An 11,563-nucleotide genomic window follows, 5' to 3' on the forward strand; every position below is an offset into this window, starting at 1 on the left:
TGAGGGCAGGTGCCCTCGATGGCGGAGAATGTTGCAGGCTATTATTATTTGCGTTACCATAGTGCCAGCCATAGACCAGTACCTCACTGTGCCAGGCGCTGTACAGGCACAGAACAGAAAGGTGATCCCTGCTCCAAGGAGGAGGCAAGTTCTTCAAAGCACTTCTCTCTTCATACCGACATCCCCTCGGTCTCGCCTGCGTTTGGCCTTAGCCAGCTGCTCTTCATCCGGGGGCTGAATTTGGCTGAGCACTGAGGGAGTGCGGAGATGGGGCCATTGATATCCAGGAGTGCCGCATACTGCCTCCTGCCAGCACTGCAGCCCTGAGCATCTCCCCCCACAGCCTCCTGCAGGTGGCGACTGGCAACGGGGCTGGGATTGGAGCCCCACAGCTGAGGGCTGTGCAGGTGGTGGACCAGTTGCCTACTTGGGCTGCGAGTCCTGAGCTGTTGATTGGTCCTTCCACTCACCGTTACGGCTTTTGGGGGGTCAGGAATATCCAGTGACTGGCAGAATCAAATGCAAATGTTATTCAACTGGATCAACCTTCTCCACCCTGCATTCTGTACACCTTAACATGTCCCATTGTGTCATTGTCCGGGCTTGAGCAGTAACAACCCCCCCAGGGGAACTGCCCCCTCGCACAGCCCGAAACCCTCTTGGACACAGTGAAAAGCCAGAAATAGAATGAGAGTCCCCCATTGCTCCTGGGCTCGGGGATTCCAGGCCGCGGGGCCACTTCAGAGTTGCGTTAGGCCTCTGCCCTATAAGCCTCTGCTGATTGGGATGCTGAACTGCATTTCAGGAGGTCTCCGCTTTATCTCGCTGTGAGCAGGAGAAGGGGTCCGCCAGCAAAGCCCTAGCTTGTGCCCCATTGGTTATCTCCATGCCGCTGCCCTGTCGGCTGATGCTGCTTTGCTCCGGGTTTGCTGTGCTGCTGTGGAGTCTGTGGTTCTCAAAGATCGCTGGGGTGCTTTGCTTTCCCCCCAAAGCTGCTGCGAATCAACCTGCAGCAGAAGAGCTGTATTATCCCCTAGGGGAGGGGAATACCCAGCTTGGGGCAACAGACAACAAGGGTGAAGTGACTTGCCAGGGGCACCTAATATCTGTGGCAGACAGAGGTAAAGAATCTGGACTTCCCGATGCCCAGCTCTGTGCTTTAACCACAAGACAATGCTTCCTCCCCTACTGTGCTCCCACACCCCCACCTACAGTAGCTCTGCCAATCTACCTCAGCCCACAGCCCCCCTGCTGCTATTCCTGTCCTGGGTCCCCCACTGCTGATGCCTCTCAAGCTCAGACTCTGCAGCATCTCCTGCAGCTCCAGTCCTAGACCCGCCAGAGCAGGATGAGAGTGCCGGTCTCCAGGACTGAAATACTCATGCCCCGGGACCCCCAAGTCTTTAATACCCGGGCCCGAATTCTCAGTGCATGAATGGATAAAGAGCAGAGCACCTGGAGAGACTGTTCCAGTGAACGGGCCTTAATTGCGCTGTAGCTTTAAACTATGAGGGGGAGGCAGTGGATCCCATGGGTGGCTGCAATGCAAGCCAAGAGTGAAACCTGGCCCGTTTCGTCAGATGCAGGGCACCTGCCATCGGCTGCTGCCCAGGGTGAGTATCTGGCTCAGTTACCGTGGGCAGCTGGCACTCTCAAGCCATATCCTTCCTGCTGATCTGTTCAGACGGGAGAAGGGGATTACGGCGCCTGCAGGGGCTGGACTGTGTGGAGGGGACTGAGGAGTTAGGAGGCAGAGGAACGAATGGGCAGTGGGGACGTTGGACGGACAAGTGGGGATGTTTCATTTCTAATTCGTCCCTCAACCCCAAGGAGGAGCACACACCCTCCTTCCCCCCGCCAGGGCCAGCTCAGAAAAGGCTGCCCTGGGGAAGTCAGGGGTTCTCACCCAGCTGATGGAGTGTGATCATTCTGGTCATGCACCATGGGGCAAAGTGTGAGCTGCTGACTGGGGGCCCCCCCTAAGGACTCGGGGTCTCTTCCCCTTTATTGCACCTCTCCCCAGCTTTCTGTTTAACAGTCAACCTCCATCTACTCTCTTCCCCTGCTTCCACACCTAACATTTCCTCCGCTCTCGCCTCTCCCTGCAGGACTGACCCCCATCCCCAGCTGGCATGGCAGAGCAGTCGAATGCCAGGTGTTGCCCTCTGACCATTGTGCCTTACAGCTGGAGTGGGGGTGGAGGGGAAGCAGGGGCTGCTGGATTTGTTTGTGCCAGCCTTGCTCTCCCTTGGCAACTGGGCTAAGAGAATAAAAGCTCAGCAGGAAACCTGCCCTGAGCCAGGGGCTGAGAGCGTGGAGCCCCCTCCGTCTGCTGGGAAATGCAGGAACAAGGAGACAAGCGATGTCATTTCCTAAGGGATCTTGCACTAAACAGCTTAGACAAATATTTGCTCCTGGCCCTGGGCTGGTCCAAAGGTTTTCCCTCGGACTTCAGCAGGAGCAGGTTGGGAGTCAGTACTCTGAGCTGTGACACACTTTTGACCTCTTAGTACCTTGGGATCTGTCCAAGCTCCGTGGGCGGGGAGGGGAAGTTAAGGTAGTCTGTGCCGCACAGAGAAATAAACCAGACAGTGGGAAGCAGCTGTGAACTTTAATGGTGATTATTAGTGTGTTATCAGGGAAACTACGAATTTTTAATGTGGGCAAAGCAACATATTTGCCCCTAGCTTCACTGGCAGAAATGACTGATCTGTTTTAGCTGAAACTTTAAAAAAAAATAAAAATCAGCTTGTGGCAAACACCTGATGTGAAAAATTTCATTAAAGTTTGGCGAGTTGTAAGCAACTGAAAACAGGGGCTTACAATGGAAAGTGCTGGGCAACCTTAACTATAGGTGGTGTTGTGCTACCTATAATGCACAAGAGCTGAAGAAGGACGTTAATGATTGTGGGGGGTCATAGGTGTATATTTTTCCCTGGGGCGCTCCGCCTTTGCTCCACCGCCTCCCCAAGGCCCTGCCCTCACTCCACCTCTTTTTGCCACTGCTCAGCCCCCTCCCTAAGGCTCCCGCCCAGCCCCCGCTCGCTGCTCTCCACCCTCCCCAAGCTCCTCCCCCTGCCGCCAAACAGCTGGGGCTGGTGGATGCTAAGCACCCACTATTTTCTTCCATGAGTGCTCCAGCCCTGGAGCACCCACGGAGTCAGCGCCCATGGTGGGAGTATTCCTGCCTGAGAGTTGGAGGATTGTGGCTGATTGTGGCGCTATCAACAGTGACAAACTGAAAAGCAAAACAAAGCCCCAATAAGGGTAGCTCAGAGGCAACAGAAAGTATTGCTGGCCTGAGAAGAGAGACAGTAAACATCGCTGTGAATAAGATGGAATGGCCCATCTACATCAGAGTGGCTTGGGTTTCTTGGATTTCTATTTACTGCCATAATGTGGCTTGGTATCCGGGTATCGGATCACGGGTTCTCCCGGAGTGGGGCTCGTGCCCAGTGGAGTAATGCTGCGGGGGAGCAGTAACTCTTTGTTGTCCATGGTGGTGGGAGTTAAAACTCAGATGGAGCTCTTCAGAAAGACAAGGGCATAACCCCTGTCATCTGACCTGATCCAGTGAAAGGGGTTCAGATCTCAAGCTGCACAGCCTGGTGGCAGTGTTTGAGTGCACAGGCATGGTCCCACTTCTGTCTACCTCATGGCTTTGAGACACCTTGGGTGCTCATACGTAGAAAAAAGATAGTCTTGTGGTTTAGGTGCCCGGCTAGATGCCAGAAAATGTGGTCCCACAGTTCTAGAGCCGTCTCGGGCAAGTTGTGTTACCTCATGGTGTCTCAGTTTCCCTATTCGTTACGTGGTGATAATGATAATCTGGAGTCTCACTGGAGTTGTTGTGAGACTTCACTTATTAATGGCTGCAAAGTGCTTTGAGTTCCTCCCGCAGGAATTGCTAAGTGTGAGCAATAAAACCACTGGCATCCACTCCAGGGAGGCTGTGGGGCTTGAACTCCTAGAAAAAACAGGGGGGAAGGCTTAGCTGTGATACAACATACAATACTTGCTGATTGAGGCCCCCTCAGCAGCACTGTCCAACTGTCTCTTTACCTGAGGACCATCTCTGGTACTGTCTCTGGCTCAGGGTTGGGTGGCTCACAGAGACCTTTGCTATTTGGGGATGGGGGTCTTCTTGGAGTCCATGGTCACCTGAATGCCTTCCAAACTGTCCACGATGTAGTACGGTGTAGTGGCCTCCCTGGCAAAAAATCCAGTGCCCTGTAGTAAGCAAATGTCCCGGGAGGTCTCATTTTGTCCCTAGTGTTTTTATAATTCTGCCTCAACTCCCCGGCTTTGGCCTGGTACAGGGTGCATCCCTGCATTTGTGCTTGTAGCTGCTCGGAGAGCTTGGCATTTCGGTGACTCCTGTTCAGAGGTAACCGTGCAGAAGCACAGGGCACGGTCACTATAATATACTCTGGGCATGTGAACCAGCCAGGAGCTGGAATCGCAAAGGTGTATGCCAGGATTTAAACCAGGAGGTGCCATCTGGTCAAGATGAGCAGAGGAGGGCACCCAGGTAAAGGAAGGGGCTGTTTCAGGTGCGAAGCAATGCAGTATGGGATAGCAGGGGGAGGCCGCCTGAAGCTGTATAGTTTATCCAAAATAGGGGTGGGTTCACAGGAACTGTAGCCTGGTACAACTCATTCTGAAATAGCATTATGCTGCCTTTCAAAGCAGATTGATTAAAGCGGGCTAAGACTCCAAATAAACTGAAAACAGTACTTTGTGTGTGGATGTGAGGCAGTTTATGCTGTGTAAACTAAAGTTACAGGGGCAAAACTTCCCCATGTAGACAAGCCCCTACACAACACTTGATTTATAACACATACATGAACACAGGTGCTGACATACATGTAGTTGCACATGTTAACATACATGTGCTGACATACACATATCCATGCACAAATGATCACACACATATATATCCACACACATGCATATAGGCCCTCATGTGCTTGCAAACATATACACATAACACAGCCATGTAAATATACATGCACACAAATGTACACATACATAGATGCACAAACACATAATGGTATAAATATATGTATACACACATGAACAAAATGCACATTCATGCACACATACAACCACCAGCTTGCACTCTGTGTATGCCCACACATGCACTACCTACATATACACATGCCCACATGTGCGCACAAGTAACATATATGCACATGCGTACAACTGCTGTCACACATGTATGCACACAAATGCACAAGCATCTTTTACTTTATAAGAAGATGGACTGTTCGTGTGCATGTCTGATCAGTCTGAAAATCTTAACGTTCTGTTTGAGGTATATGACAACCACAGGTCAAAACCATGAGTGCTCTGGCTGCAAAGATAATTACCCCTCCCGCCCTTTGCAGCTCAGGAAATCTGGATGCACGCAGCCTGATGCACTGGGCCTGATTATAAAACGCAGCTCTTGTATAATCCAAGTACACTTGTGTGTATGGTGCAGACTGAAGCATTATTGTGCAAATAAATAACCTGCACCTAGACCCTGGCTATATTGTACATTATTCCTCCCTCCCTGATTCAGCCCTGCCCCTCCAGCTGTCGGTCATACCCTGATGCAGTGTTGAGATTGTGTGGTGCTCTTGTTTTGTTCACGCTTCACAAAGCAGAGCAGAGCCTGTGTCTTTGGCTGCTGAGCTGATGCCCTCAACTTGCCTTTTGTTGGGAATGCCTGCAGCCGGGGGCCTGGAAGTGGATTTAGGGACCCTGCAGTTTGGCAGCATTCAGAGCTAAATTTCCAAAACTCAGTTCTTAAGCGGCACCAACAAATTATGCATCTGCTTGTGCATATTGCTGAGCAACTCCATGTTAGCTGGCGTGGATACGTGTGGCTTTTTCATGAATGTTTGCACAGGTGGAAGTGTGCACACGCATTTCCCTGCATTTTTGCATGTGCATACAAATGCAGGTTTTGCACACCAAGTTCTCTGGCATACGGATGCCTGTGGGGTTTGCACACATGGCTCTCCCTTTGCCCTTGTTTATGCACATGCACCACACCCCCGTTAGGGATTTTAGTTTATTTATGTGCAGCCAAACATTCCAGAGATATCGGATGGGAGGCACCTGCTGAGTTCCTGAACATATTGGGAAGTGCATCCCACTATCTAAATAGTCCCATGTATGTTAATAGAACAACAGCTGGACAGCAGGAAGGATGGAGACCCAGCCATGAAGGGGTTAAAGTTCCTAGAATTGTGGAGGAAATTCTTTGGTGCTGCATGGCTGTTTGGTGCATGCCTGGCAAAGTAGTTAGGGTTACCGTGGCATGAGGACTGGAGAATACTGTGATGCCTTGACAGGGAATGCCATCTATTTATCCATGGAGCAAAATAATATGGTTGCAATTGTCTGTCACTGCAGCACGATGCCACAACGTTTGCTTACTCATACGGCAATTTTGCATCATGATGCTGTGAAGATGACTCCTAGCTTAGTGTCACAAGCTCCAAACTAAACCCAGAGCTTTATTCACTTTCTGGCAAAGGTTGGTTTGCAGGAATTAGGCCAGACTGTGGAAATCAGGAGTGGCCCTTGGATTGCAGGGGGGACAGCTACATGGACCACACCTGGCTGCTGAGGGATTGTCAAACTGAAATCTGGTTCACTTCACAAAATTAGTTCAAAGTAGTTTCTGGTGCTACATCTGCCCCCAAAGCAATCCCTTCCTCTGTGCTAACTGTGTTTATAGCCATATTTTTCTGTTTTCCCTCTCCCCTGCTGCTGCATGAAAGACCCACACAAACAGGCGAAGAAATGGAGGGTGTCAAAAGCACCTAAGTGACTTAGGAAATGAAATCCCATTTTCAAAAGTGACTTGGGCATTTGTTTTTATAATGTATTATTTGCAATTATAGGATCCTAAGTCTCCCTGAAAGTCCTGAGGGCCAGATTTTTAAAGGTATTTAGGCATCAAAAGATCCAGATCAGTGCCTAGTGGATATTCCAAAGCAGCTGGGTGCCAAACTCCCATTGATTTAAAAGCTTTAAAAAAACTCACTTAGGAGCCTATCTGCATCTTTAAGCACCTTGTGACGCTGTATGGAATATGTGGAACGCATTATGATATTCATAGAATCGTAGAATCATAGAATATCAGGGTTGGAAGGGACCTCAGGAGGTCATCTAGTCCAAACCCCTACTCAAAGCAGGACCAATCCCCAACTAAATCATCCCAGCCAGGGCTTTCTCAAGCCTGACCTTAAAAATATCTAAGGAAGGAGATTCTACCACCTCCCTAGGTAACGCATTCCAGTGTTTCACCACCCTCCTAGTGAAGAAGTTTTTCCTAATATCCAACCTAAACCTCCCCCACTGCAACTTGAAACCATTACTCCTTGTTCTGTCATCTGCTACCACTGAGAACAGTCTAGATCCATCCTCTTTGGAACCCCCTTTCAGGTAGTTGAAAGCAGCTATCAAATCCCCCCTCATTCTTCTCTTCCGCAGACTAAACAATCCCAGTTCCCTCAGCCCCTCCTCATAAGTCATGTGTTCCAGTCCCCTAATCATTTTTGTTGCCCTCTGCTGGACTCTTTCCAATTCTTCCACATCCTTCTTGTAGTGTGGGGCCCAAAACTGGACACAGTACTCCAGATGAGGCCTCACCCATGTCAAATAGAGGGGAACGATCACATCCCTCGATCTGCTGGCTATGCCCCTACATATACATCCCAAAATGCCATTGGCCTTCTTGGCAACAAGGGCACACTGTTGACTCATATCCAACTTCTCGTCCACTGTAACCCTTAGGTCCTTTTCCGCAGAACTGCTGCCTAGTCACTCGGTCCCTAGTCTGTAGTGGTGCATGGGATTCTTCCGTCCTAAGTGCAGGACTCTGCACTTGTCCTTGTTGAACCTCATCAGATTTCTTTTGGCCCAATCCTCTAATCTGTCTAGGGCCCTCTGTATCCTATCCCTACCCTCCAGCGTATCTACCTCTCCTCCCAGTTTAGTGTCATCTGCAAACTTACTGAGGGTGCAATCCACCCCATCCTCCAGATCATTTATGAAGATATTGAACAAAATCCGCCCAAGGACCGACCCTTGGGGCATTCCACATGATACCGGCTGCCAACTAGACATGGAGCCATTGATCACTACCCATTGAGCCCGACAATCTAGCCAACTTTCTATCCACCTTATAGTCCATTCATCCAGCCCATACTTCTTTAACTTGCTGGCAAGAATACTATGGGAGACCGTGTCAAACGTTTTGCTAAAGTCAAGGAACAACATGTCCACCGCTTTCCCCTCATCCACAGAGCCAGTTATCTCGTCATAGAAGGCAATTAGATTAGTCAGGCATGACTTGCCCTTGGTGAATCCATGCTGACTGTTCCTGATCACTTTCCTCTCCTCTAAGTGCTTCAGAATTGATTCCTTGAGGACCTTCTCCATGATTTTTCCATGGACTGAGGTGAGGCTGACTGGCCTGTAGTTCCCAGGATCCTCCTTCTTCCCTTTTTTAAAGATGGGCACTACATTAGCCTTTTTCCAGTCATCCGGGACTTCCCCCGATTGCCATGAGTTTTCAAAGATAATGGCCAATGGCTCTGCAATCACATCCGCCAACTCCTTTAGCACTCTCGGATGCAGTGCATCCGGCCCCATGGACTTGTGCTCATCCAGCTTTTCTAAATAGTCCCGAACCACTTCTTTCTCCACAGAGGGCTGATCACCTCCTCCCCATGCTGTGCTGCCCAGTGCAGTAGTCTGGGAGCTGACCTTGTTCGTGAAGACAGAGGCAAAAAAAGCATTGAGTACATTAGCTTTTTCCACATCCTCTGTCACTAGGTTGCCTCCCTCATTCAGTAAGGGGCTCACACTTTCCTTGACTTTCTTCTTGTTGCTAACATACCTGAAGAAACCCTTCTTGTTACTCTTAATATCTTTTGCTAGCTGCAACTCCAGGTGTGATTTGGCCTTCCTGATTTCACTCCTGCATGCCCGAGCAATATTTTTATACTCTTCCCTGGTCATTTGTCCAATCTTCCACTTCTTGTAAGCTTCTTTTTTGTGTTTAAGATCAGCAAGGATTTCACTGTTAAGCCAAGCTGGTTGCCTGCCATATTTACTATTCTTTCTATTATTAGTACCAATATTACAAAATTCCAGTGAATTGTGCTAGATATGCCATGTAAGGTATCTATAAAGATATTATGATTTGCCAAGTATGATAATCTTGTTTGCATCACCTTTGTTATAGATATGTATGGTATATCTGTATTTCCAAACTTGTGCTGTGCATCTGGGTGACATCTCCGGACAGATTGGCATCAGCACTGCCTAGCCTGTTCGATGGCCCATCAAGGATCATGAACTATACAATTGATCCTGTGGCATTACTCCCCATATTCTTCATAGAAATATTGTTATGATCTGAATATGGCATGACTAAGATATGTTTTATGCAAGATGTGTCATGTGAGGTATCATTGGAAAGGTTATGATTTACTGATATGATTATCCTATTTGTAAGCAGGTATCATTTCTGCACATGAAGTTCTGAATATGGACTATGTATCAATTACAAAAGTGCTTGCACCTGGGGAACACCCACCAGACAACAGGCAATCAGCCTGGATGGGCCATTAGAACTCTGAAGATACTAATCTCCCACCTTCCTGAGAAGCTTCCTGGGTGCTGCTTTGACACTGCAGGGTCATGTGATCATGTCACCTGGTATAGGATACCATCTTGATCTGCTGGTATTTTTCCACTGGAAGGGGGTGAGCATCAAACTAGGAAACAAAGGATTCCCGCCATATGCAAATCCTATTTAAGACTGGGTAGTGAGTTAATTTTGGGTCTTCTCCACTGCCTCCCTGCCCAAGAAGGAAGACTGATGAAAACACCTGAAGAAACAAAGGAACTAACCTGGGGGTGGCAGGGGCTGAGCCCAGGCGAGAAAGGTCAGCCTGTGAAAGGAATCCCTGGAGAGTTAAGCTGCAGGTGGTGCAGTTTACCTTCAAGAAACTCTGCAACCTGCACAAAACAACACTTAGGGTGAGAATTTGCTACTATTGACCAGTTAATTTAGTGTATTAAGCTTAGTTTGTGTGTTTGTTTTATTTGCTCAGTGATCTGCTTTGATCTGTTGCTATCCCTTATAATCACTTAAAATGTATCCTTTGTAGTTAATAAACTTGTTTTGTTTTCTAAAACCCAGCTTGTGCGAGTCATAACGGGATGGGGGTGGGGGGAGCTGTGCATATCTTCCTCCACATTCAGGGAGGGAGAAAATTTCATGAGCTTGTGCTGTACAGATCTCTGTACAGCGCAAGACAACATAATTTGGGGTTTGCACTCCAGAGGGTGTGTGCACTGGAGTGCAGGGCAATCCCCAAGCTGAGTCTTCCCACACAGAGCTGATTGCAGACTCTGTGTGATTCTGCAGCTCGGTGTGTCCCTACCAGTGTGTGTGTAGGCAGCAGGACAGGGTGAGGGAACCCAGGCTGGCGGAGCAGGCGGGCTCAGTGGAACCCCAGTACATCAGGTGGCAAAGACCCACTGAGAGAAGGCAAGGGATGTAGGGACATGCCTATGGACACAGCTCTAAGGCTTTTCCATGCCATGTGCTGTGAAGCTTGTGTTTGGGAGGACAAGGGAAGTACAAGCGACATTGGCAAAGGATATAAAAAGGCAGCTGCATCATCTCCATTTTGTCTTCACTCCTGCTTCTTACCTCTGGAGGAACTTTTCTACAAACTGAAGCTCTCAACAAAGGAATGAATGACCCATCCCAGCTGTGGATGTGTTCCAGAGAGACTTTCAAGCCAGCAAACTCAACAATACTGCTAAGAACCTGATCTGTGGTCTTTGTAGTCTCTGTATGTATCTAAGTGCTTTATCATTTACCAGCTGTTTTCTTGTTCTTTCTTTTTTAGACACTAAAAGATTGACTGGCAGTGTGGTATTTTGGGTACGATCCAACCTAATATTGACGGCCTTTTGGGGTTCAGAAGAATACTTTGTATTCAAATAACTTCTCACTGTACTGGACCTAGGTGCTGATTGGGAACCAGAGAACTGGAATGCAATAAAGGGGGCTTTGTGATTTACATAAGAACATAAGAAGGGCCCTACTGGGTCAGACCAAAGGTCCATCAAGCTCAGTATCCTGTCCTCTGACAGTGGCCAATGGCAGGTGCCTCAAAGGGAATGAACAGAACACGTTATCATCAAGTGATCCATGCCCTGACCCCCAATCCCAGCTGCTGGCAAACAGAGGCTACGGACACCATTCCTGCCCATCCTGGCTAATAGCCATTGATGGACCTATCTTCCATGAATCTATCTAGCTCCCTTTTGAACCCCATTATAGTATTGGCCTTCACAACACCCTCTGGCAAGGAGTTCCAGATGTTGACAGTGCGTTGAATGAAAAAATACTTTCTTGTGTTTGTTTTAAACTTGCTACCTCTTAATTTCATTTGGTGGCCCCTTGTTCTTGTATTATGAGAAGGAGTAAATAACACTTCCTTATTTACTTTCTCTATACCACTCATATCTGTACCTC

Source organism: Chelonia mydas, chromosome 15, assembly GCF_015237465.2.
Source record: "Chelonia mydas isolate rCheMyd1 chromosome 15, rCheMyd1.pri.v2, whole genome shotgun sequence".
Classification (NCBI taxonomy): Eukaryota; Metazoa; Chordata; order Testudines; family Cheloniidae; genus Chelonia; species Chelonia mydas.